Source organism: Symphalangus syndactylus, chromosome 3 (assembly GCF_028878055.3).
Source record: "Symphalangus syndactylus isolate Jambi chromosome 3, NHGRI_mSymSyn1-v2.1_pri, whole genome shotgun sequence".
NCBI classification, from domain to species: Eukaryota; Metazoa; Chordata; class Mammalia; order Primates; family Hylobatidae; genus Symphalangus; species Symphalangus syndactylus.
In genome coordinates, this window is record NC_072425.2 from 84,683,183 (window position 1) to 84,711,104 (window position 27,922).

At 36.4% G+C, this 27,922-nt stretch overlaps 1 long non-coding RNA gene across 2 annotated transcripts in view; it reads left to right on the plus strand.

The window, feature by feature from the left end:
- The first annotated feature begins 1,177 nt into the window (after positions 1-1,177).
- Positions 1,178-27,922, plus strand: part of LOC129479381 (uncharacterized) — a 288,512-nt gene continuing 261,767 nt past the window's right edge. Inside the window, exon 1 of one of the 2 annotated variants that reach the window (XR_008656666.2) lies at positions 1,178-1,431. This is a non-coding gene — a long non-coding RNA (uncharacterized lncRNA). The remainder of the gene's footprint in view (positions 1,432-27,922) is intronic. The other variant, XR_010120251.1, reaches the window with a different exon arrangement.

A 27,922-nucleotide genomic window follows, 5' to 3' on the forward strand; every position in this document is an offset into this window, starting at 1 on the left:
GTATAGTCAAATGTTGGAATCAGGTAATAATTAGAAATTAATTTTTCAAAGAATATTAGGTATAAAATTTTTATAAGGTGATATTACATGACAAAATAGCAATATAGAAACAGTATACAGATGGTCCTCCACTTACAATGAGTTTATATCTCCATTATAAGTTGAATATACAGTTAGGTTGAAAATGCATTTAATACACTTGCCCTACAAAACATTATAAGCTCAGCCTAGCCTACCTTAAAAGTGCTTGAATACTTACATCGGCAAAATCATCTAACACAAAGCCTGTTTTATGATTAAGTATTAAATATCTTATGTAATATATTGAATAATGTACTGAAAGTGAAAAACAAAATGGTTGTATTGGTCCTCAAAGTACAGTTTCTACTGAATGTGTACCACTTTCTCATCACTGTAAAGGTAAAAAATTGTAAGTCAAACCATCTTAAGTTGGGGACCATCTGTGTAAAATACAGTAGTTCTTGCTTATCTGTTGTTTTACTTTTTGTGGTTTCAGTTACCCGTAGTCAACCGTGGTCTGAAAATATTAAAGGAAAATTCCAAAATAAACAATTCAGAATTTTAGATTGTGGATCGTTCTGAGTAACCTAATGAAATCTCATGCTGTCGCTCTCCATCCCACCCAGGACATGAATCATCCTTCTGTTCAGCATATTCATGCTGTATACACTGCCTGCACTTTGGTCACTAAGCAGTCATCTTGGATACAAGATCATGGTCATGCTATCACATTGCTTGTCTTCAAGTAACTCTTATTTTACTTAATAATGGCCCTGAAGAAAAAGAGTAGTGATTATGACAATTCGGATATGCCAAAGAGAAGTTGTAAAGGGCTGCCTTTAAGTAAAAAGGTGAAAGTTCTTCACTTAGCAAAGAAAACAAAATCATTTGCTGAGGTTTCTAAGATCTAAAATAAGAATGAACTTTCTATAAAATTGTGAAAAAGAAAGAAATACGTTCTAGTTTTGCTGTCACACCTCAAACTGCAAAAGTTACAGCCACAGTGTATAATAAGTGTTTAGTTAAGACGGATAAGGCATTTAACTTGTGAGTATGAGACAGCCAGGTACGAGCCGGCGCCCGGAAAAACTCCAGCCGGCCTGTGCGCTGGGCGCAGCCTTGGAAAGTTCTTACCCTTTGCAGCGGGGAGGAGCCTGGCTCCTCCTCTTCCTGTGTGGAACCTGGGATTCAAACCGCCAAGCAAAGCGCCCTAGCAGGGACTCTGGCCTAGTGAGAGTCTCTGTTTCCCCCTTTTCTTTCTTTCCACCCAGTAAAACCGGGTTTTACTCATCATTCAAATTGTCTGCGAGCCTGAATTTTTGTGGCCGTGGGACAGAGAACCCCGTCTTTAACGGAACTAAGGAAAAGCCCTGCAACAATTTTGGCGCGCAACGTGGGGACTGAGAAGCGGTGAGTGAAATGGAGACTCAAACACTCTCACTCTGGTTTCTAAGCCTTTTCATCCTGGGACTTCGGAGGGTGGGGGAAACCGTGCCCCCACCCCCTGTCACTCCAAGGCCTTTTCATGGCCTTTTCCTTCCTTTTTCAAGTCAGATCTGCGAGCAACGGCTCTCCTTCACCCTCCCATCCTTGGCATGGCTGGGACTTACGGCCCAAGTGTCCCACACAGCTGGCTGGCTGGCGTTTTCCACCACATCTCTGGAGACTTCCCTTTCCCCAGCCAACGGGTTTTACTCCATCAGACGGTAATTAAGCTTTTCTCCTGGTAGAGGAAACAGTTGTGTAAGAATAAGAAGTTCTTCTCTAGGCATTTTTAAACCTTTTTTTTTTTCCCTCTTCTCTACCCTGTTAGCGGTTAACCTTATTTTTTCCTTTTAGAAGCCATTTTACTAGGTCAGGCTCCGCAACTATCACTGTTTATACTCTCTGCAAAGTTTTGGTTGTCCTACTGTGGGGTAATACATAGTAAAATTATAATATTTTGGTCTGAGACAGCATTTGAAAGCCCAGGGTGACCAGGCGCGCTGGCTTCCGCCTGTAATCCCAGCACTTTGGGAGGCCGAGGCGGGCGGATCACGAGGTCAAAAGATCGAGACCATCCTGGCCAACATGGTGAAACCCCGTCTCTACTGGAAATACAAAAATTAGCCAGGCGTGGTGGCACGGGCCTGTGGTCCCAGCTACTCGGGAGGCTGAGGCAGGAGAATCGCTTGAACCTGGGAGGCGGAGGTTGCAATGAGCTGAGATCATGCCACTGCACTTCAGCCTGGTGACAGAGTGAGACTCCTTCTCAAAAAAAAAAAAAAAAAAAAAAAACCCAGAGTTTAGATGGCACTTTTACTCTAATTCAGGACCTTGTAATAGACAACTCAAGGGAAAGAGTGAGGCATTCTGCTTCCTATGAGCCTCAAGAATGATGTCCTTCAAACATTCACAGTTCCACAGTTCCGTGGGTGTGCCTCTCCATCATCAGACTGTTTTAAATGTTTGCTTCTTCTTGCACATCCTCTTCCCAAATCTGAACTATTCTTAGTGCCTCTTCCCCCTTCCCTTTCCCTTTGGAGAGACAATACTTTTTTTCTTCCTTGCACCACTTTACCATCTTCTTCTAGGGTCATACCTTGTTCTTCAACTCCTTTCCCACTCTAACCCCATGAGTGTGGCCAGTGACAGCACACCATCTCCTGATCCATAGAGGCAGACCTGTGCCTGAGATCTGAGCATTCATGGGACTAGCGCCCTTGCTTTTTTGATGAGTTCAAATGCCAACAAATCAATCAAAACACTTCACTGAAATTTTTCTGATTGAAGTGAATGCAGGAGAATTTCCCCATCCACCATTTCTGGGTGAGTTTGAAAATATATAAGCAATGATTCTATACTCCTGAGCTTATTCCTTCTGAGAGAACACAGAGGAAGCACAGATAAATAAACAGCAAGAGACTGCTGACAGCTTTTGGAGGCTGGAACTATTTATACCAGGGTTGTCTATCTCATCTTTTTCTACAGATTATTTCCTTAGATCAGTGTTTTGTTGTTGTTGTTTTACTTAAACTAGTTTAAATTTTCAAAGGAAAACTGTCCAGTATAACACACAACCTCATCACACTTAATTCTACAAGTTGTGTATGTTAACTACGACTATTCTATTTAGACATAGGAAAGTTTGAAACTCACCCTCCTAGCCCATGCGGGCAATTTTTCCAATATAAATAAACATCTCTGCTCTCTCTCTTTAGCTTAGAGAATTTTCATAACCAGAAAGAAATGTTCTTTTGGCTATAAAGTGTCTATAGGTTATAATGGCAAGAACAGTATAAATAATAAGACAACATATGTTTATCTTCAACAGTAGTAATCAGAAGATTTAATATACATTTCTAACACTTTTAAGGATAAATTATAATAGAATGGCTAGGGATAATGTAGATGATACATATAAATCTAGTGAATAAACTGCATTAAATATTATACATTGCAAAAAGATTTGCAAAATAACTTCTTTTCTAGTGCCCATGGATCACTTATAAAAATTGATTGTGTATCAGAGAAGAGAGAAATCCTCAGCAATTACTCCAAAGCAGGTTTTAAATACTGAGGTTTATGCAATAAATAACTTTATTTATGAAATATAAAAATATTCAATCATTTGTATATTTTGAATCACTATCCTATATAACTCTTTGTACTAAAAGAAATCAAAAGGGCAATTCTTCGCATTAGGATAAGGATAATAGTACACAACAAAATCTGTGGTTCTAGTAAAAGCAAAAATCTATGAAAACCTACACCATTAAATACATTAATATTAGCAAAAAAAGAAATTATCTAGATGTTCAATTAAAATTATTTTTAAGTAGAACAAAGTATTATTGGAGATAAAGTAAGGCTGATGAAGCGGAAAACAGAAAATTCATAAGTTATTTGCTCCCATTCATATACCTAACAATAGGCAGGGCCAAAGCAGCTTCAAACACCATACTTTGGAATGCTTCAAAGAAAGGGTACGTGTATACAAAGACAGTCATGGAAAAGTCAAATGAAGAAAAATATTTGTTGGTTTAAAAAGAATAGGCTGTCCCTTACAACATATAAAGAAGTAAATTCCAGATAATTTTTTGCATTATATAAATAATTATATACAATTATATATGATTACATATACAATTATGAATATAATCTATAATTATAGAAAACAAATATGTATATAATTTAGAAAATAATATTTGCATACATTAAGGTGAATGAAAATTTCTTATGGAGGGAATAAAATCCAAAAGTCTTAAATGAAAAAAAGGAATATTGTATAAAAATAAATATTCTTCCATGGCAAAAGACATTTAACATGATTGTTAAGAAAAAAGGAGCTGATATAATGGGGAAATTTTTTGACATGTATGTAGACAAAGAGTTAACAGTTCTTTTTTTCTTTTCTTTTTTTTATTTTTTGTTATTATACTTTAAGTTTTAGGGTGCGTGTGCACAATGTGCAGGTTTGTTACATATGTATCCATGTACCACGTTGGTGTGCTACACCCATTAACTCGTCATTTAGCATTAGGTATATCTCCTAATGCTATCCCTTCCCCCTCCCCCCACCCCACAACAGTCCCTGGAGTGTGATGTTCCCCTTCCTGTGTCCATGTGTTCTCATTGTTTAATTCCCACCTATGAGTGAGAACATGTGGTGTTTGGTTTTTTGTCCTTGCGATAGTTTACTGAGAATGATGGTTTCCAGTTTCATCGATGTCCCTACAAACGACATGAACTCATCATTTTTTATGGCTGCATAGTATTCCATGGTGTATATGTGCCACATTTTCTTAATCCAGTCTATCATTGTTGGACATTTGGGTTGATTCCAAGTCTTTGCTATTGTGAGTAGTGCCTCAATAAACATATATGTGTGCATGTGTCTTCATAGCAGCATGTTTTATAATCCTTTGGATATTTACCCAGTAATGGGACTGCAGGGTCAAATGGTATTTCTAGTTCTAGATCCCTGAGGAATCGCCACACTGACTTCCACAATGGTTGAACTAGTTTACAGTCCCACCAACAGTGTAAAAGTGTTCCTATTTCTCCACATCCTCTCCAGCATCTGTTGTTTCCTGACTTTTTAATGATGGCCATTCTAACTGGCGTGAGATGGTATCTCATTGTGGTTTTGATTTGCATTTCTCTGATGGCCGGTGATGATGAGCATTTTTTCATGTGTTTTTTGGCTGCATAAATGTCTTCTTTTGAGAAGTGTCTGTTCATGTCCTTTGCCCACTTTTTGATGGGGTTGTTTGTTTTTTTCTTGTAAATTTGTTAGAGTTCATTGTAGATTCTGGATATTAGCCCTTTGTCAGATGAGTAGGTTGCGAAAATTTTCTCCCATTTTGTAGGTTGCCTGTTCACTCTGATGGTAGTTTCTTTTGCTGTGCAGAAGCTCTTTGGTTTAATTAGGTCCCATTTGTCAATTTTGGCTTTTGTTGCCATTGCTTTTGATGTTTTAGACATGAAGTCCTTGCCCACGCCTATGTCCTGAATGGTATTGCCTAGGTTTTCTTCTAGGGTTTTTATGGTTTTAGGTCTAACATGTAAGTCTTTAATCCATCTTGAATTAATTTTTGTGTAAGGTGTAAGGAAGGGATCCAGTTTCAGCTTTCTACATATGGCTAGCCAGTTTTCCCAGCACCATTTATTCAAATAGGGAATCCTTTTCCCATTGCTTGTTTTTGTCAGGTTTGTCAAAGATCAGATAGTTGTAGATATGCGGCATTATTTCTCAGGGCTCTGTTCTGATCCATTGATCTTTGTCTCTGTTGTGGTACCAGTACCATGCTGCTTTGGTTACTGTAGCCTTGTAGTATAGTTTGAAGTCAGGTAGCGTGATGCCTCCAGCTTTGTTCTTTTGGCTTAGGATTGACTTGGCGATGCGGGCTCTTTTTTGGTTCCATATGAACTTTAAAGTAGCTTTTTCCAATTCTGTGAAGAAAGTCATTGGTAGCTTGATGGGGATGGCATTGAATCTATAAATTACCTTGGGCAGTATGGCCATTTTCACGATATTGATTCTTCCAACCCATGAGCATGAAATGTTCTTCCATTTGTTTGTATCCTCTTTTATTTCATTGAGCAGTGGTTTGTAGTTCTCCTTGAAGAGGTCCTTCACATCCCTTGTAAGTTGGATTCCTAGGTATTTTATTCTCTTTGAAGCAATTGTGAATGGGAGTTCACTCATGATTTGGCTCTCTGTTTGTCTGTGATTGGTGTACAAGAATGCTTGTGATTTTTGTACACTGATTTTGTATCCTGAGACTTTGCTTAAGTTGCTTATCAGCTTAAGGAGATTTTGGGCTGAGAAAGTGGGGTTTTCTAGATATACAATCATGTCATCTGCAAACAGGGACAATTTGACATCCTCTTTTCCTAATTGAATACCCTTTATTTCCTTCTCCTGCCTGATGAGTTAACAGTTCTATACACCAACTGTAAATTCATTGTAAAAGGAGCAAATTCAAGAAGCATAATTGGGAAAAGAAAATAGAAAACAAATTCATGTGAGTGGAAATGTAAATAATGGAAATGGACTATAAGTAATAAAACAATATGTTCAGGCTTGATGATAATCAGAAGAATGCAAATTATAAAATAAGAATTTGTTTTTTATCCATCAAACTGGCAAAATTAAAATGTATGGTAATACTAAGATTTAATATTGGATATAAGGAAATGGACAGTCTCCGACATTACGGTAGTGTGAATGAAGTATCTGGCAAAGCATACAGAAATGAAGACAATGAAGTGAAAATATGTACATGCAACGATATTGTTCACAGCAATACTCATGGTAGCAAAAGCTGGAAATTCCCACAAACAGAATGTTAGATATATAACTAGACATATAAGTCATAATATTGAGGAATGGCAAAAAGACAGTAATCACATACACATATATATAACCTAAAATATATGATTTTATTGGACAACTTTATGGTAATACAATGGAAAAATCTTCCCAAAGGATAATTTTCTTGGAAAATGCAAATAATCATTTCAGAAATATACACCTGAGCAGATGAATTAATGAGTGAGTAAAATTTAAAAAGACATTATCAAATAATTACTTTTATAAGAATGTCTAAGTTCAGAGAGTTGCAAGTATGGATTTGTCATATCTTCAGGGAATAGTTACTTCCCATGGGATTTAAACTGTTCCAGGAATTAATAAGCAATGTAAATATTTTAATTTTTTATGATATATACACACATTCAGAAGAGTACATGTATCCTACGTGATAAATATTAAGTGAGTGCCTCTGTAACCATTAGGCAAGTCACAAGATGGAATGTTTTCTGCACTCCTGATGCTCTCCAGGTGTGTCTTCCCCTCATGGTCTTTTCACTCTCCCAAGGCCATAACCGGTATGATAACTTTTGAAAATAACTTTCTTCTATTTGTTTATGGTTTTAACTTATAGGAGCATCATCAAATGATATAGTTTAGTTTTTCATCTTTTTAAACTTTATATAAATGTATGTATTCTGACTGAATTCTCTTATTCCACATTTTGTTTGTAAAATTTATTTGCATTATTATTACATGTGGCCCTAGTACATTCACTTTTGTCAATTACTCCACTGTATAAAGGACATTGTGTGGAAGGTCTACAAGCAAGCCATCTAGTTTATTGTGGAGTTTTTTTACTTTTTTTTCTGTTTTTAGTCTATTTCAAATAATGTTGTTATGAACATCTTTGTACATGTTTCCTGGCATATGGGCATATATTTCTTCAGGGTATACTCTCAGATCTGAAATTGATAAGTTATGAGATATGCCTGTCATTAAACTTACTAGAGAATGTTATATTGCTTTCCAAAGTTGTATTCCAATTTGCCTATTATGTAGTAGGGTATGGAAATTTCTGTTGCTCTACAAATTCATTAACACCTAGTATTGACAGACATTTTTTATTGTTTGGCAATACGGTGGTTGTGATTTTAAATTTCACTTACTATTGGGGTTCAGTATTTTTACCTACGTTTATTAATCATTTGGATTTCCTCTTTTGTCAAATCCCCATTCAATTATTTGGCCCAGGAAGGAGCCAAGATGGCTCTCCCACTGAGATACTAGACCATCAGAAAAACTGGAACACTCCAGGCGTATCTTCAGAAGGAAGGCATTGAGAACAGAGGGAGGATACAGATCCTAGGCTGAAGAGTAAGGCAGTTGGGAAACCTGCACAGGGCTACTGTGTACCAGGACTCATTCCTGGACCCCAGTGGTTCCTGGGGAAGAGGTGAGTTAAATGAGTAAGGAGTGAGCATATTATATTATACTGTCAAAGATCTGCAGAATCCTAGCTGCAGGAGACCTCACAACCCCCACAGACACAAGCTGAAAGGGAAAGCAGTTTGGAGAGGTGGCAGGGACAGGACTTTAGCCTGTGCAAAGCCCACAGGGTATGGCATGGGAATGGCTGCAGTGGAGCATGACCTGGGACAGCCATCCCCAAAGGCTCGTTGGACCTGGACGGATTGTTGATTGTTGGACCTGGATGGAGTTGGGCTATCTCGCCTGTGAGATGAAGCCAGTCTGATCTGAACTCCCTTCTGTCTTCCAGGCTCTCATGGGGTCCCTGCCTGGCCACACCCACTTGTAGCCTCAGGTGCCCAACAAGGTGCTTCCTAGCAGCCAACACCAAGGCTACTTCACTGGCAGACTGCACATGACCATCAGAGAACTCTATCAGAAGGGACCCTGCCAATGCACAACCACCCAACCGTAGCCTCCCCCCACCATTTTGTTGTCATGCACTCATCTGCAGCCCTTGTGCACTGCATTGCTGTCATGTGTGCAGGCAGAACACACCACCCCACCACCACCAGCACACAAACACAGCCCACCACCGCCATTGACACATGTGTACTCCACTGCACTGCCACCCCATCTCCCATTGGAACCACATGCCCACTGACACACGTATACCCTGCCATGCCACTGCCACTGCTGGCATGTGCATATGAGCTCAGACCCTCTGCCACTCCCCCAATGAAGCACATTAGCTTGCACTCCCCATTGGAGTGTTGTTGCCAGTGGACCAGGAATACCTTAGCCCCTCCAGTTCAGCAGGTGCTTAACCTTGAGGGGCCAGGGAGCAAACCCATAGGCCTGGTACCAGCCCCCAGGATTAGAATCCACAGCTCATGAGTGCCAAGCAAAGCCTTAGCCCCCTGAAATCTTCCAGAAACAAAGCCAGTCAACTCAACCTACCTTATACCACAGTCAAACTCTAATAATAGAAAAGAAAAAAACCATCCAAAGAAAAGCAGTTTCAAAGACCAAATGACCATCAGCCCACTCAGATGAGAGAGAAACAGCTCAACAACTCAGGAAACTTTAAAAGCCATAGTGTCTTCTTACATCCAAACATCCACACTAGTTCCCCTGCTACGGTTCTTATCCAGGTGGAAATGGTCAAATGACAGACATAGAATTCAAAATCTGGATAGGAACAAAAATCATTGAGATTCAGGAGAAAGTTGAAACCCAATCCATGGAATCTAAGGAATCCAATACAGTGATACAAGAGCTGAAAGATTAAGTAGTTCTTTTTCTTTTGAAAAAGAACCACACTGATCTGATAGAGCTGAAAAACTTACTACAAGAACTTCATAATACAATTGGAAGTATTAACAGCAGAGTAGACCAAGTTGAGGAAAGAACCTCATAGCTCAAAGACCAATTTTACAAATCAATTTAGTCTGATAAAAATAAACAAAAAGGAATTAAAAAGAATGAACAAAACCTCAAAGAAACATTAGATTATATAGAGACAAACCTATGACTCATTGGTGTCCCTGAAAGAGAGGGGGAGAGAGCTGCCAGTGTGCAAAACATATTTGAGAATATTGTTCATGAATCTTTCCACAACCTCAATAGAGAGGATAACATTAAAATTCAGAAAACGCTGAGAATAGCCATGAGATACTATACAAGATGACCATCCCCAAAACATGTAGTCATCAGATTCTCTGAGGTCAGAAAAAATACTGAGTAAGAAAAAATACTAAAGACAGTTAAAGAGAAGGGGCAGGTCACCTACAAAGGGAACTCCATCAGGCTAATAGGAGACATTTCAGCAGAAACCCTACAAGCCAGAAGAGATTGGGGGCCTATATTCAGCATTCTTAAAGAAGAGAAATTCCAACCAAAAATTTTATATCCAGTCAAAGTAAGCTTCATAAGTGAAGGAGAAATAAAACCCTTTCAGGCAAGTGAATGCTGAGGGAATTCATTACCATCAGACTGCCTTACCAGAGGCCCTTATGGGAGTGCCAAACATGGAAACAAAAGACCATTACAAGCTACCATAAAAACACACTTAACTACATAGATAACTGGCACTACAAAGCAACTACTCAATCAAGTCTTCATAACAACCAGCTAGCAAAATAATGACAGGATCAAATTTGCACATGTCAGTATTAACCTTGAGCATAAATGAGCTACATATCCCCACAGAAAAGGCATAGAATGGCAAGTTTGATAAAGAAGCAAGACCCAACTATATGATCTTTACAAAACACCCATCTCATATGCAAGGACACCCATAGGTTCAAACAAACAGAAAACACAAATTGCAGGGGGTTGCTATTCTAATTTTAAACAAAACCTTAAACCAACAACAATAAAAAAGGACGAAGAAGGGCATTATATAATGATAAATATTTCAATTCAACAACAAGATTTAACTATCTTAAATATATGTACACCCAGCACTAGAGGAGACAGATTTATAAAATGAGTTCTTAGAGACCTACAAAGAGACGTACATAACCACACAATAATAGTAGGAGATGTCAACACCCCACTGACAGTGTCAGACAGATCATTGAGGCAGAAAACTCTCAAAGATGTTTAATACCTGAACTTAACACTTGACCAAATGGACCTAACAGTCATCTACAGAACACTCCACCTCCAACAGAATACATATTCCTCTCATCTACACATAGGACATACCTGAAATTGAACCCACGATTGGCCGTAAAACAGTTATCAACAAACTCCAAAAAGTTGAAGGCACACCAACCACACTGTCAGACCACAGTGAAATAAAAATAGAAATCAATTCTAATGTCAAACCACAGTGCAATAAAAATAGAAATCAGTTCTAAGAAGCTCTCTCAAAGCCATATGATTACATGGAAATTAAACAACCTGCTCCTGAATTGCTTTTGAGTAAACAATAAAATTAAGGCAGATACCAAGAAATTATTTGAAACTAATGACAACAAAGATACAGAATACCAGAAGCTCTGAGACACAGCTAAAGCAATGTTAAGAGTGAAGTTTTGCTAAACACCAACATGGAAAAGTTAGAAAGATCTAGCATCACACCTAGAGGAAGGAGAAAAACAAGAGCAAACCAGCCTCAAAACCAGTAGAAAACAATAAACAACCACAGTTATAGCTGATCTGAATGAAATTGAGATGCAAAAAGGCATACAAAAGATGAATGAAACTAAAAGTTCTTAGAAAAAATAAAAATAAAAGAATAAATAAATAATAAATAGAATAAAAAACCAAAAGTCAGTTCTTTGAATGAATAAAGAAAAAATAAATTGATAGACTGCTAGCTAGACTAAAAAAGAAAAAAAAAGAGAAGATCCAAATAAATACAATCAGAAATGACAAAGAGGACATTATTACCAATGCCACATAAAAAACCCTCAAAGACTAGTATAAACACCTACATACAAACAAATTAGAAAATCTAGAAGAAATGAACAAATTCCTGTAAACATACAATGTCCCAAGATTGAACAAGGAAGAAATTGAAACCCAGAATAGACCAACAACAAGTTCCGAAATTGAAGCAGTAACAAAAAGCCTACCAACCAGAAAAAGTCCTGTGCCAGACAAATTCACAGCTGAAAGCTGAATCCTACCAAACATATAAAGAAGAGCTGGTACCAATCCTACTGAAACTATTCCAAAAAATTGAGGAGGAGGGACGCTTCCCTAACTCATTATATGGGACCAGCATCATTCTGATACCACAACCTGACAGAGACACAAGAAAGGAATATTTTAGACCAATATCCCTGACGAACATAGACACAAAAATCCTCAACAAAATTATAGCAAACCGAATCCAGCGGTACATCAAAAAGCTAATCCACCATGATCAAGTAGCCTTTATCCCTGAGATGCAAGGTTGCTTCAACATAGGCAAATCAATAAATGTGATTCCTCACATAAACAAAGCTAAAAACAAAAACTACATGATCATCTCAATAGATGCAGAAGACTTTCAATAACATTCACTAGCCTTTCATGTTTTAAACCCTCAACGAAGTAGGCATTGAAGGAACATACCTCAATATAAGAGCCATCTGTGACAAACCCACAGGCAACATAATACTGAATGAGAAAAAGCTGTAAACATTACCCCTGAGAACCAGAACAAGACAAAGATGCTCACTCTTATCACTCCTATTTAACACAGTACTAGAAGTCCTAGCCAGAGCAATCAGGTAAGAGAAAGGAATAAAAGGCATCCAAATAACAGAGAACATCAAACTATGTCTTTTCACTACGTCTTTTCACAGATGATATGATTTTATTATACCTAGAAAACCCCGTAGTCTCTGACCAAAAGCTTCTAGATCTGATAAACAACTTCAACAAAGTTTCAGGATACAAAATCAGTGTGCCAAAATCAGTAGCATTTCTATCTACCAACAATGTCCAATCTAAATGCCAAGTCAAGAGTGCATATCACATCTCAATAGCCACAAAATATAAAATGCTTAGGAATACAGCTAACCAGGGAGGTGAAAGAGATCTACAATGAGAATTACCAAGCAATGCTGAAATAAATCAGAGATAACACAAACAAATGAAAAAATATTCCATGCTCATGGATAGGAAGAATCAATACTGTTAAAATGGCCATACTACTCAGACCTATTACAGACTCAATGCTATTCCTATAAAACTACCAATGACATTTTTTACAGAATTAGAAAAAAATTCTAAAATTTATATGGAACCAAAAAAGACCCTGAAAACCCAAATCCAAAGCAATCCTAAGAAAAAGAATGAAGGCCTCACACTACCTGATTTTATACTGTAAGGCTACAGAAACCGAAACAGCATGGTACTGGTACAAAAACAGACACACAGATCAATGTGACAAAATAGCGACCCCATAAGTAAAGCCACACACCTAAAAACATCTGATCTTTGACGAAGTCACCAAAAAGCAATGGGGAAAGAACTCCTTATTCAATAAATGGTGCTGGGATAACTGGCTAGCCATATGCAAAAGATTGAAACTGGGCCCCTTCCTTTCATTATAGACAAAAGTCAACTCAAAATAGACTAGAGATTGAAATTTAAAATAGAAAACTATAAAACCTCTAGAAGAAAACCTAATAAATACCATTCTGGGCATAGGCTCTTGCAAATATTTTATTACGAAGATTCTAAACGCAATTGCAACAAAAACAAAAATTTACAAGTGGGACCTAATTTAACTAAAGAGCTTATGCAGACCAAAAGGAACTATCAAAAGAGTTAACCAACAACCTACAGAATGGGAGAATATATTCACAAAATATGCATTTGACAAAAGTCTAATGTCCAGAATCTATAAGGAACTCAAACAAATTAACAGGCAAAAAGCAACCCTGTTTTAAAAAGGTCAAAGGACATAAACAGACACCTCCTAAAAGACACACACACATGTGAAAAAATGTTCAACATCACTAATCATTAGAAACATGCAAATCAAAACCACAATGAGATACCATCTTATACCAGTAAGAATAACAATTATTAAAAATTTAAAAGTAACAGACACTGGCAAGGTCGCACAGAAAAGGAAATGCTTATACACTGTTGGTGGGAATGTAAATTAGTTCAGCTACTGTAAAAAGCAGTTTGGAGATTTCTCAAAGAACTTAAAACAGAGCGACCATTTGACCCAGCAGTCCCATTACTGGGTATATATCCCACAGAATATAAATCATTCTACCATAAAGACACATGCAGGCATATGTTTATTGCAGCGCAAGAGGGTGAGGGTTTTAAAGGGTACTATGCTTATTACCTGAGTGATGAAATAACCTGTACACCAAACCCCTGTGACATGCAATTTACCTATAAAACAAACCTGCACATGTACTCCTGAACCTAAAATAAAAATTGGGAAGAAAATAAAGAAAAAAATTATTCTATCTAGCCAAAAAAATTTTTTAAAGCGAAAAATAAAATTTTATGTACATTTCTATTGTGCTTTTTAAAAATATTGATTTGCAAATATTCTTTACACAAGTTTTCTTTTAATCATATATAAGTATTCTTTCTCATTCTTTGGCTTGTATCTCTTTGTGGTATCTTCTGTAATTTAGTATAGTTGGATTTATCATTTTCCTTAATATACAGACATTTTGGTCATGTCTATGATAGTTTTTTGTCTCCTAGTTAAGGATATTCTATATTATTTTCTAAAAGCCTTGTAGTTTGCCTTTTCCATTTAGGTCTACATGTATTCATTGGTTTTTGTGTATTGTATGATGTCTACTGTCATTTTCTCTGTATAGAGGTCTTACTGTCCCAGTATCACTTATTGAAATACCTTTGTATATAATGAGTATGCATGTAATCATGGATCTATTTATAGTCCCTTTATTCTGTTGTGTCTAGCTCTGCACTGTCTTAATTACTGGAACTTTATAATAAATCTTGAAAATTGTAGGAAAAGCTCTCACACCTCGACTAGGCTTTTTTAACCTTTTAAATCTTCATATAAATTTGGATTTTGATTAGGATTGCAATTAATCTTTAAAACAATTTGTAAAATGAAATACATTAAGAACATGCATCTAAGATATCTTTTTCTTTTCTGAGGAATTATTTTATGAAAAAATGCTTTCTATTGAATCTTATGCTTTAAAGATTCTCCATTAAAAAATCCATCAATTTCTATCTTCGTGTATTGCAAGTCTATGTTTCTCAGACTTGTGATCTATATAAGAAACAGATGGAATTTTATAAGGCTATTCTAATATTGGCACTATAACAATATTCATCATGTTTGGAATGAATTATTTTTATGTAATGAGGCTTTTAGGGAAGTTTTTCTCGGTTATTGACTCTGTGTAAAGAAATTCTGTGTGCCAAGTTCTGCAGAATAAATTTAGTCCCCTGATTTTAGATAAATATATTTAAATATTACATGAAATTGAGAACTGGTGCAAACTGATATTTTGAAGGCACTTACAGCACTTCTGAATTATGTAATGTGGGAATTTATATCCTTCATTAATATGTTTTAGCATTTTGTTATAGGTATAATATGTTAATTATGGGTAATTTATAAAGAATAGCATAGAGAAATAAAAAAGAACAATTAAAAAACCACCCAAATGGCTTCACCCAAAATTAATAATTTTTAATATTACAATAAACCAAATTTCCTTCTTGAATTTATATACAGCTGTATACCCCATCTCCTACATTTCCATACATCTTAAAATCAGTATAAAAGTTATTTCAATAAATTGGCACCAAAAATCCTTTATAGTTTTAAAAACAATGTATTTCATATTTTCAAAAAACAGGCAATTTTAATTCTGTGTAATTTTCTTTGGAGCACAGGAAAAGATGAAAGAGTATTCCATTTATTTTCTGAAGTTAGAAAAACTTGAAGTCAAAATATGACAATCAGTGCAAGTAAAAAAAAAAAGACAAAAATCATTTAAGAATTTAGAAGCAAAGTATGTAAATGAACTACCAGAAAATAGATTATAACAGCATATTAAAAGACCAATCTACCATAATCAAGTAGAGCTTATCTTAGTAATGAGAGGATGTTTTAAAGTTAGGAAATTTATAAAAATAGTTTGCAATATCACCAAGTCAAATAGGAAAACAAGAGAAACATTAGCTAATAGTGGATTAAGTAATAAATCACGAATACTGGACAAATTATACAATTTCATCACTCAACAACTATCATGATTATATATCTAAGAACTTGAGACAAAAACCAAGTATACTTAATACAAGAATGGACTCTGAATGAAATCTATAAAACATATGTAGGAATCAATAACTTTTCTATGTCCTAGAATAAAGTTTGTAATATATGACCAAAATTTCATTTATAAAAACTGTAAAAATTATAAGACATATAAATAATGCTAACAAGAAATGTGGATAATCCAGATAAAGAAAATTAATTATTCAAGCCATCTTTTATGTCTGTTACTTAAACTCTGTGGGAAAACATACCATGTTCCTGAATAGTAAAGTTGCATATTGTAAAATGTTGATTCTTCTTCAGTCAGTTTTATTGGTGTAATTTAATGTGATGAAGAATCATATTATGTTTTTTTGATATTTTTTGAAATTTATATTAATTGACAAATAATAATAGTACATTTTCATGGGGTACATAATGTTTCAGTACATACAATGTACAGTAATCAGATTAGGGTAATTAGCACATCATTTATTTCTTTGTGTTGAGAAACATTTATTTCTTTGTGTTGAGAACATTCAGTATCTTCCTTCTAGCTATCGTAAACCTTATATTATTGTTAACTATATTCAACGTACAGTGGTATAGAACACTAGAACTTATTCCTCCTATTTAGCTGTCATTTTGTGTCCTTTAAGAAATCCCTATGTATTTTACCCTTTCCCCTTCCTTCCCAACCTTTAGTATCTTCTATTCTACTTTTCACTTCTATGAGATCGGCTTATTAAGTTTCTACATATGAGTGAGAATATGTGTTTAGCTTTCTGTTCCTGGTATACTTTACTTAACAATAATGTCCTCTAGTTCCATCCATGATGTTATGAATGACAGAATTTCATTCATTTTTATATCTGAATAGTTTTCCATTGTGTTTATATACATTTTCTTTATCCATCAATCTCTTCATGGACTCCTAGATTGATTCCATATCTTGGCCATTGTGAACAGTGCAGCAATAAACATGGGTCAGCAGGAATTCCTTTGATATATTGATTACTTTTTGGGGGGTAAATACCCAGTAGCAGTGAGATTGCTGGGTCATATGGTAGCTCTATTTTTGTTATTTATTTATTTATTTATTTTTTTTTTTCAGAAATTTCCATACTGTTTATCACAGTAGCTTTTTAATTTGCATTCCCAACACCACTCTATTTGAGTTCACTACTCTCTGCGTTCTGACTAGCATTTGTTATTTTTTTTGTCTTTTTAGTAATAGCCATTTCCACAGGGGTAAGCTATCTTGTTTTGATTTTCATTTCCCTGATGATTAGTAATGTTGAGCATTTTTATATACCTTTTGGCTGTGTGTATGTCTTCTCTTGAGAAATGTCTGTTCATGTCCTTTATCCATTTTTAATGGGATTATTGGTTTTTTATTGTTCAGTTGTTTGAGTTCCTTGTATATACTAAATATTAGTCCCTTGTTAAATGGTTTGCAAATATTTTCTCCCATTCAACAGATTGTGTCTTCACTCTGTCTATTCTTTCCTTTACTGTGCAGAAGCTTTTTAGTGTAATATGCTCCTATTTGTCTATTCTGTTTTTATTGCCTGTGTTTTTGAGGTCTTAACCATTAAATATTTGCCTGGACCAATGTACTGATCTAGTGGTTTCATAGCATCAGGTCTTATATTTAAGTCTTTAATTTCTCTTGAGTTGATTTTTGTATATAGTGAGAGATGGGTACAGTTTTGTTCCTCTGCATATGGATATCTGATTTTTCCAACACCACTTATTGAAGAGGTTGTTCTTTCCCCAGTGTATGTTCTTGGTGCCTTTATTTAAATTCAGTTGGCTGGAAGTATGCAGATTTATTTCTGGGTTGTATATTCTGTTTCATTGTCATTTTAACTATATTAATTCTTTCAATCCATGAGCATGAGATGTCTTTCCAATTGTTTGTGGCCTTCTCGGTTTCTTTCATCAGTGTTTTGTAGTTTTCTTTGTAGAGTTTTCTAATCTCTTTGGTGAAATTTATTCCTAGATATTTCAAATTTTTTTGTAGCTATTGTACATGGGATTCCTTCTTTCTCTGCTAGTTCATTACTAGAGTATAGAAATATTACTGGTTTTTGTATGTTGATTTTGTATCCTGCAACTTTGCCAAGGTGACTTATCAGATCGAAGAGATTTTTGGAGTTTTTAGGTTTTTCTAGATACAAGATCATGTCATCTGCAAAAAGGAACATTTAACTTTCTCTTTTCCAATTTGAATGTCTTTTTTTTTTCTCCTGCTTGATTTCTCTGGCTAGAACTTCCAGTACTGTGTTGAATAGGATTGGTGAAAGTGGGCATCCTTGTCTTGAGCCAGTACTTAAAGAGAAAGCTTTCAGCTTTTCCTAATCCAGTGGAAGTTTAGCTGGGGTTTACTGTATATGCCCTTTATTATGTTGAGGTATGTTCCATCCATGCCTAGTTTTTTGAGAGTTTTTATCATAAAGGGATGTTGAATTTTATTAATTGCTTTTTCTGTATTTATTGAGATTATCATAGAGTTTTTGTCCTTCATTCTCTTAATGTTATATTTATTGATTTGCATATGTTAAACCATCTTTGCATCACTGGGTTAAGTCCCAGTTGATCATTGTGTATTATCTTTATGATGTGCTGTCTGATTCAGTTTGCTAGTATTTTGTTGAGAATTTTTGTGTTTATGTTTATCAGGGATATTGGCTTATGATTTTCTTTTTTTTTTTCAATTGTACTTTAAGTTTTAGGGTACATGTGCACAACGTGCAGGTTTGTTACATATGTATACATGTGCCATGTTGGTGTGCTGCACCCATTAACTCGTCATTTACATTAAGTATATCTCCTAGTGCTATCCCTCCCCCCTCCCCCCACCCCACAACAGTCCCCGGTGTGTGATGTTCCCCTTCCTGTGTCCATGAGTTCTCATTGTTCAATTCCCACCTATGAGTGAGAACATGCGGTGTTTGGTTTTTTGTCCTTGCGACAGTTTGCTGAGAATGATGGTTTCCAGCTTCATCCATGTCCCTACAAAGGACATGAACTCATCATTTTTTATGGCTGCATAGTATTCCATGGTGTATATGTGCCACATTTTCTTAATCCAGTCTATCGTTGTTGGACGTTTGGGTTGGTTCCAAGTCTTTGCTATTGTGAGTAGTGCCGCAATAAACATACGTGTGCATGTGTCTTTATAGCAGCATGATTTATAATCCTTTGGGTATATACCCAGTAATGGGATGACTGGGTCAAATGGTATTTCTAGTTCTAGATCCCTGAGGAGTCACCACACTGACCTCCACAATGGTTGAACTAGTTTACAGTCCCAGTAACAGTGTAAAAGTGTTCTTATTTCTCCACATCCTCTCCAGCACCTGTTGCTTCCTGACTTTTTAATGATCGCCATTCTGACTGGTGTGGGATGGTATCTCATTGTGGTTTTGATTTGCATTTCTCTGATGGCCAGGGATGATGAGCATTTTTTCATGTGTTGTTTGGCTGCATAAATGTCTTCTTTTGAGAAGTGTCTGTTCATATCCTTTGCCCACTTGTTGATGGGGTTGTTTTTTTCTTGTAAATTTGTTTGAGTTATTTGTTGATTCTGAATATTAGCCCTTTGTCAGATGAGCAGATTGCAAAAATTTTCTCCCCTTCTGTAGGTTGCCTGTTCACTCTGATGATAGTTTCTTTTGCTGTGCAGAAACTCTTTAGTTTAATTAGATCCTATTTGTCAATTTTGGCTTTTGTTGCCATTGCTTTTGGTGTTTTAGACATGAAGTCTTTGCCCATGCCTATGTCCTGAATGGTATTGCCTAGGTTTTCTTCTAGGGTTTTTAGGTTTTAGGTCTAACTGTTAAGTCTTTAATCCATCTTGAATTATGATTTTCTTTTTTTATTGTGTCCTTGTCTGGTGTTGGTATCAAGGTAATGCTGGCCTCATAGAATGTCTTAGAGAAAATTTCCTCCTCTTCATTTTTTGGAGTAGAATGAGGAGAACCAGTGTTAGTTTTCTCTGAATGTTTTATAGAATTTGACAATGACGCCATCTGGTCCTGGAGTTTTCTTTGTTGAAAAATTTTTATTTTCTGATTCAATTTCATTACTCATTATTGGTCTGTTCAGGTTTTCTAGTTCTTTCTGATTCAATCTTGGTAGGTTGTATGTGTCCAGGAAAATTCCATTCCTTCTAGGTTTTTCAGTTTGTTAGTGTATAGTTGTTCATCACAGTCTCTCATGATCTTTTGTCTTTCTGTTGTATCAACTGTAATGTTTCCTTTTTCATTTCTAATTTTATTCATTTGCGTCTTCTCTCTTTTTTTCTTGGTTAATCTATCTAGCAGTTTATCAATTTTATCTTTTCAAAAAAACAACCCTCATTTCATTGTGCTTTCTGTGCTTTATTCTCCATTTTCTTTAGTACTGCTCTGATTTTATTGCTTATCATCTACTAATTTTGGCTTTGGATTGCTCTTGTTTTGTACTTCTTTCAAGTGCATCATTAGATTATTTTAAATGTGTCTACCTTTTTAAGGTAGGCACTTATTACGGTACTTTTGCTGTATCCCCTAGGTTTTGGTATGTTGTGTTTTTATTTTTATTTTTTTCAAGAAAATTTTTTATTTCTTCTTTAATTTCTTCCTTCACCAAGTGGTCATTCAGAAGCATACTGCTTAATTTCCACGTATTTGTACAATTTTCCAAGTTCCTCTTGTCATTGAATTCTTGTTTTATTCCATTGTGGTCTGAGAAAATACTTGATATTATTGAGATTTTTAAAATTTTTTTGAGACTTATCTGGTATGCTAATTCTCTGTGAGAATATTCTCTGTGCTGTTAAGAAGAACTTGTGTCCTGTAGCTGTTGGATAAAATATTCTGTACGTGTCTATTAGGTTTATTTGGTCTAATGTGTAGTTTAAATCCAATCTTTCTTTGTTAATTTTCTGTCTAGATGATCTATCTAATGCTAAGAGTGAGATGTTGAAGTCTCCAACTATTACTGCATTGGAGTCTTTTCTTTTAGACTTAATAATTAATATGCTTCATATATCTGGGGGCATATGTTTATAATCATTATATCCTCTTGCTGAATTAATCTTTTTATCATAATAAGATGATCTTTTCCTCTTTTTTACAGCTTTTGACATAAATTCTGTTTCATCTGATATAAGCATAGCTGCTCTTGCTCACATTTGGTTTCTATTTGCATGGATCTTTTTCTATCCCTTTACATTCAGTTTATGTGCGTCTTTATAGGTGAGATGAGTTTCTTATAGCAAGCATATAGTTGGGTCATTTTTTATCCATTCAACCATTCCATATCTTTTAAGAGGAAAGTTTAATCTGTTTACATTTGAGTTATTACTAATATGTGAAGATTCATTCTTGTCATTTTATTAATTGATTTATGGTTGTTTAGTATATCCTTTGTTTCTTTCTCTCTTATTGTTTATCATTGTGGTTTGGTAGTTTTCTGTAACATTTGAATTCTTTCTCTTCCTTCTTTATGTGTTTTCTTTACTAATGGGTTTTAACTTTCATGTATTTTCATAATGTCAGATATTGTCTTTTCACTTCCAGGTGTGGACTCCCTGAAGCATTTTTTGTAAGGCCCTTTTAGTGGTTTTGAATTCAGTCAGATTTTTCTTGTCTGGTAAAGACTTTATTTCTCCTTCATTTATGAAGGATAGCTTTGCTGTGTATAGTACCTTGATTGACAGTATTTTTTTTTAATTTTTATTTTAGCACTGTATAGAGATACATATATATAGATAGATAGATAGATAGATATAGATATATATTGATATACATCCCATTCTTTCCTGGCCTGAAAGATTTCTGTTGAGAAATCTACCATTAGTCTGATGGGTGTTCCCTTATAGGTGACTAGATGCTTTTCTCTTGCTATTCTTATAATTCTCTTTGCCTTTGACTTCTGACAGTTTGACTATAACGTGCTGTGAAGAGATTTTTGAATTTTCTATCCCTTTCACATTCTCTTCACCTTCTGGGACACCTAAAATTTTTATATCAGGTCACATTTTGAGTCCCATATGTCACATAGGCTTTGTTCATTGTTTCTTATTCTTTGATTTTTATGTTTGTCTGGTAGTGTTATTTCAAAAGATCTGTCTTCAAGTTTTGAAATTTTTTCTTCTGCTTGATCTAGTCTATTGTTGAAGCTTTTCAATGTACTTTGTATTTTATTTTAAAATTCTCAAGTTCTACAATTTCTGTTTGTTTCTTTTTTATGATATCTAACTTTGCTAATTTTTTTATTCACATCCTGAATTGTTTTTATAATTTTTTGTTTTTTTTTTTGTATTATCTTATATCTCACTCAGCATCTTTAGTGTCATTATCTTGAATCCTTTTCCTGGAATTATAAAATTTCTTTTTCTTTGGAATCTGTTTCTGGAGAATTATTGTGTTGCTTTGGAGGTGTCATATTTCTTTCTTTTTCATGTTTCTTATGTCCTTATGTTGATATCTGCACATGTGGTATATCTTTTCCATTTTTGTGTGTTTGCTTTTGTAGGGGATGACATTTTTCTGAAGATATAGTGTTGGTTAGGTAAGGCACTTGATTCTGAGTATGTCCAGAAATGCAGCCTCCATATCGTTTATTTGACTGCAAGCAACATCAGTGATGTTTGTTAGGGTGCTGTGGTTAGTGGAGGCTGTGGTGAAGTTTTGCTGGGGACAGGGCACCAGGTGGGCCTGTACTCATGCCCATTGGGGACAGTAGTGGGCCAAGTGACAATGATGGGCCAGGCAGGTGGGCATGTTCTTGGACCGATGAGCACTGGATGTGGAATGGACAATGGCAGCGCAGTGGGAGGGCAACCCTCTGGCTTCTGAGTAGTTCATTCTGGTGTTTACAGTGGCTGTGACAGGCTGGAAAAGCCAGTCCCCAGGCTCACAGGTGGCCCATGTGGGTGGGTATCAGCTGTTCCGGTAGCAGCAGATTGGATTAGCCCAACATCACGTCCCCAGGAGGAGTACTTCAGTCCAACAGTGGTGGACTGGGCTGGGCATCCCCCAGGTCTCTGGATGGCATGCTTGGGCTGTAGGTAGGTGGATCTGGGCCACATAGACCTGTCTTCAGGCCCCCCAGCATTGCATGCATGTCCTGGCCATGGTAGGCAGTGGCAGTGTAATCTCCAGGACCCCAGCAGAATGCTCGAGTAGTGGCAGTGGCAACTGCACTGCATTCTGCTGCTGGTGAGGGTGGGATTGCTTTCAATGGCAGCAATTGGCTGAGAAGCATGCACTCTTTGCTCTTGTTTCGGCCTTAGCTGCAGCAGCCTGCAGTGGCAGCATCTGTAGGTAGGAGAGTTTGCCCTTGGGGCATGTAAAAATGTGCGCTGGTTTTGCTGCTGGGGAGCAGCAAGGCCATTGTCAATAGCTTGTGCTTCGGTTTTTATGGCAGCAGCTAGCCACAGCAGTGTCTTGAGTGAGAATGTCAGTAGAGGTCCAGGGATGTGGGGATGCAGGGATTGTTGGGCCCCCGAGGCAGGATGCAATCTGGTGTGGGCTGAGGTCTCAATATGGCACCTTGCTATAGCTACTTAGAACTCAGAGAGTGTGTGGGACCCAGTGTAAGTTCCCTCTCTGGAGCAGTGCTGTTGCATGGTCTCCAGGTAGCGCCCTATGTTAGTCTCAGGACCTGCGAGGGCCCAGGGACTTTCTTGGGGCTAGGATTGTAGGGGTCTACAGTGAAAATGTAGACTACTTGGGATCTCTCACTTACTCCTTCTTCACATTGGGGAACCTCTCCAGCCTCCCAGCCAATCCTGGCTGAACAAGCTGCCTCACTTCCTTCTCCTTCCTTGCCGTAGATGTTTTCTTGTCACTGCTCTGTGAAATAGCAGTGTTTTCTCTTAGATTATTTGAAGTATGATTATCTACTCACTATTTTGGTTTTTCTTTGGAAAGGAGATCAGTAACAGATTCCTCTAGTCAGTCATCTTGAAGCCTGTTCTAAGCATGCTCAACATTTTCTTCTTTCTTATCACAAAATTTGAATCAAAGCCTCTTTATACTTAGAGACTAAATTTTTGTGAATCACTTTGGCCACAGACAGCAAAATCAGCATCACAGAGGCTTGCTGCTTTTCCTATTTCCTCATGAGGAATTTGGCCCTTTGGGGCCCTTTATGCTCAGTGGTGCAAGTTCAAGGAAAACCAAAATAAGCTGGAATTTCAAGTCCATTTTAAAATTTATTGAAGGCCTGGGACATTTTTGTTTTGTTTTGTTTCGTAATTGCATACCAATGCAGAACATTAAAAATCTTTCCCTGGAAGCCTGATAGAAGATTTTGACAGATGATGTTTGGCACTGGAGTGACATCTATGAAAATTCCAGGATCCTGTTTGGCGTAATAATTTCTACTGTCTTTAATTGTATCACTCTGTGTGTGACAGGGTTTGCAGTATAAAATAACTTTTAATATCAATGTTTTATTCCAACATAATCTTTTGGAAGATAGTTTGGCAATATTAAAAATGCACATTTAAATATTAAATGCACGAGATGGTACCAGTGATCATAATGGACCTGCTAATCGGTCAGCAAGCTCCCCTTATGTACTAGGATGTTCTCACACGGGCAGGTAATCACAACCGTGTCTCAGCCCACTCCCTTGATTGGTGGCTGCCAAAAATCTTTCGACATATGTTATAAGACACACCTGATTTCAGAAATTGGGACAAAACATGCATTTGAATTAGGGATTTTCAGAAATAGAGTGTATGTGCACTTTATATTATTTTACAAAAGTGATGTTTTCATAAGACATGCTATTTCACTTAAGGGCAATTTATTGGGACTGTTTTTCAATGCCATTAACTACTGCTTTCAAACATAATATTTAAGGAGAGACTAATATTCATTTATAGTTATGACATTTTAAAAATACTTTATTATGGTTATATTAGTTGTTTATAATTCTAAGCTACTATAAATAACAGCAAAAGGTAGTTAAATCTTTCTGAATACGCAGAACCATTTCTCCAGATAAATATGCCGAAACAGAGTTCTGGGGTCAAAAGATATATATATCTTTCTAAAGGATTTGAATGCAAAAGCTTAAGTGCTCTACAGAAAAACCATATGCTGTCTTTCAGTCCTCAGAATGCGTCATGCCACCTCCTGCCTCTGTCTGATTTTCATGGTGCTGTTGGTTTTGGTACAACTAATTCCTGGCACTATTGATTCCTCACAGATAAAGGGCTTTCGTGGGGGAGACCACCACATGCTCTATCTTTGCAAATTAAGGTGGTATGTGGCATTTGCCAGGATCTCCTCTGCTTACTTCTTGTATTACTATAGCCCCTTCTCCAGGAAGGAATTGTAAGAATTAACCCCAGGTCTGTTTCTTCCATCTGGCCCCATCTAGAAGCTAGCTAGCAAGAAATCTTCAAAGTCCGTGGCATATGGGGAGCATTGATCTTTGGCTTTTAACTTCAAGATCATGTATCAATTGATCTCTTAATATCCTTTGGAAATTTGGGGGTTTTAGAGAAGAATATTTCAACAAGTTTCAACAAAATGTTTTTGGTGATTGTTAACTTGCCTTATTACAGGGTATGAATAAAAGAAGTGACATATCTATAGTAATATGGTTAAAGTGAAATAACTGGAGACCTAGAAAGTCAGTATTTATCCTTTTTCTAATGGCATCTCTTAAGTCTTCCTTGAGCCTTTGCAACTCATTTTTCCATGCACTGTCAGTGCCTAATCCTCAAGAATATACATGGTAACATTGGCAGGAAAGTGTTCCTGAAAAGGAAATAAGTTTCCTGTACAAGGGCCAGTAAAAGAGATGACATACACACTTCCATGGATACCCCTCTCACAGATTCTCCCACAGAGCTGAACCTGGGTGGTAGTGGACCCTGAGGTCTGATATTTCCTGCTGCCTTTCCACCTTTATCTAAGGTAGGACATACGACCATGTGATATTCCATAGATGCTGCCCTTATCTTGCCCTCAAATGGCAATTTTATAAAGTGCCAAATGAAGCCCTGCTAATAAAGCAAGAGATGAAATGCTACTGACATTATTACAGGGTTCTGGTGAGTTCTCAAAAGGAAATCACTGGCAACACCATCACAAATAAAACCCCAAATTCCGTTTTTTCAATTTTTCGATTTCAGAAAGGTCATGTTTATTGTCAGCAGTTGCATTAGAGCTAAGTTTTCTTATTCTCTTAGTCATGTCTTTATCAAGTAGCACTGGATGAACATCAACTTTCAGTTATGATGAATAAATTGAAGTTCTAGAGATCTGGTTTACCACCTCAATGAATAAGATGAATAAGTTCTAAAAATCTGGTTTACAAGCTTGTTCCTATGGTTAACAATACTGTATTGTGCATTTAAAAATGTGTTAAGTAGAAAGAACTCATGTTAAACATTTTTTTTTTTGTAAAAAAGTAGTATTGGATGGTCTCATGGTATGATCACAGCTGCTTCTGCTTGCCTCAGTCAGTCTAGGCCAGCAGTTCTCCACCCAGGAGCATGTCCTGCAGAGATTTGTAAAAGTACTGGTTCTCTGGCCCTACATCCAGAGATTCTGATTTAATTGCTATAAGCAGGTGTAATCGTGCTTAAAACTCAGTCATGGGAATTAAAAGAACCAAAAAGAGAATGGTGTAGACACACAGAAAACTAATTAGGTGTTAAATAAAACAAATATTCAATTTTACATTCTCTTACCAAACCACATAGCAAGCCATATTCGTGGAAATGTAAGAAATTTAATTTCATGCTTTGTGCCTTTTCCTCCTTTTCACGTTCCTCTTCCTCCCCTTCCTTCCTTTCCTCTTTTAATTTCTCCTCCCCTTCTTCCTTTTCTTCCTTTTTCTTCTTCTTTCTCTTTTCATCTAATTGCCACAGATTAGATGAACCTTTGCCCCCTTTTGGAAACCTTCCTTATGTTCCCAAAATGGTTAGGTGAACCTGCTTTTGTTCTTTCATATCACATTGACCATAGGGCTCTTATGAATTTCTTCTCCCTGTGTGTGTGCATGTTTATAATCCTCTTCATTCTAAGCAGGGTTTGAGTCTGCATGGTGTGTTTAATTATTCGTTCACATTTTTGTGTTTTTACCTGGACTCAGTTCTGACTGCCAAGGTCCCTGGATTACTAATCTTTGTATCCCCAGCACCTAACAATAAATTCTCTGTAAATGCTACGGAATTAATTCGGAAGAAAATAGTGACTGCTTTTGTTTGTTTTTCAGCTAATACATAGTTTAGAACCTGTTTCTTCCTCTTTTGAGGCTTCCTGGGATTTTAATTGACCTAGGCCCATTAATTTCAAAAAAGAAAGAAAAATAACTTATATAGCTTCAATGTTCTAACCTTCAACATTAAGTTAATGTGTTGTAACATTAACTTAACAATTGCTATTGGGCTAACTGAAACAATCAGAAAGAACAAACAAAATGGTTATATATACCTGAGTTGAGAAACTTACATTTATACTTAAAATATCAAGGAAGATATTTTCCCCCAGAAAGCATTCACTTATAGGAAATGTGCACAGGATTGAAGTTGTTATACCCAGCCCTTTTCCTGAATTAGAGGGTAAAATTATTCATCACCTTAAACTGTTAAAAATATAGAACTCTGTTTAAGAGATGAATGTTTTTCTTCCTCATGTGGTTGTGAGAACACCAGATTGCCAGTCCATTCTTTTGACAGGTGTCTCTTGGAATGAGCCATTGAGAGGCCTGGCATGATTTGACGCCACTTTGACAGGACATTGTCTCTTACGCATAGTCGCTGAGCAAATTGGCTTAAGAATCTCCCTTAACAAATTCCAAGTCAGAGCGATTTCAGGCAGCACGTCAGTTTAGATTATTCTCGCCTGCAGCCTCCAGAGACAACATGGCTTCCCTATCAGCTCTCTGTA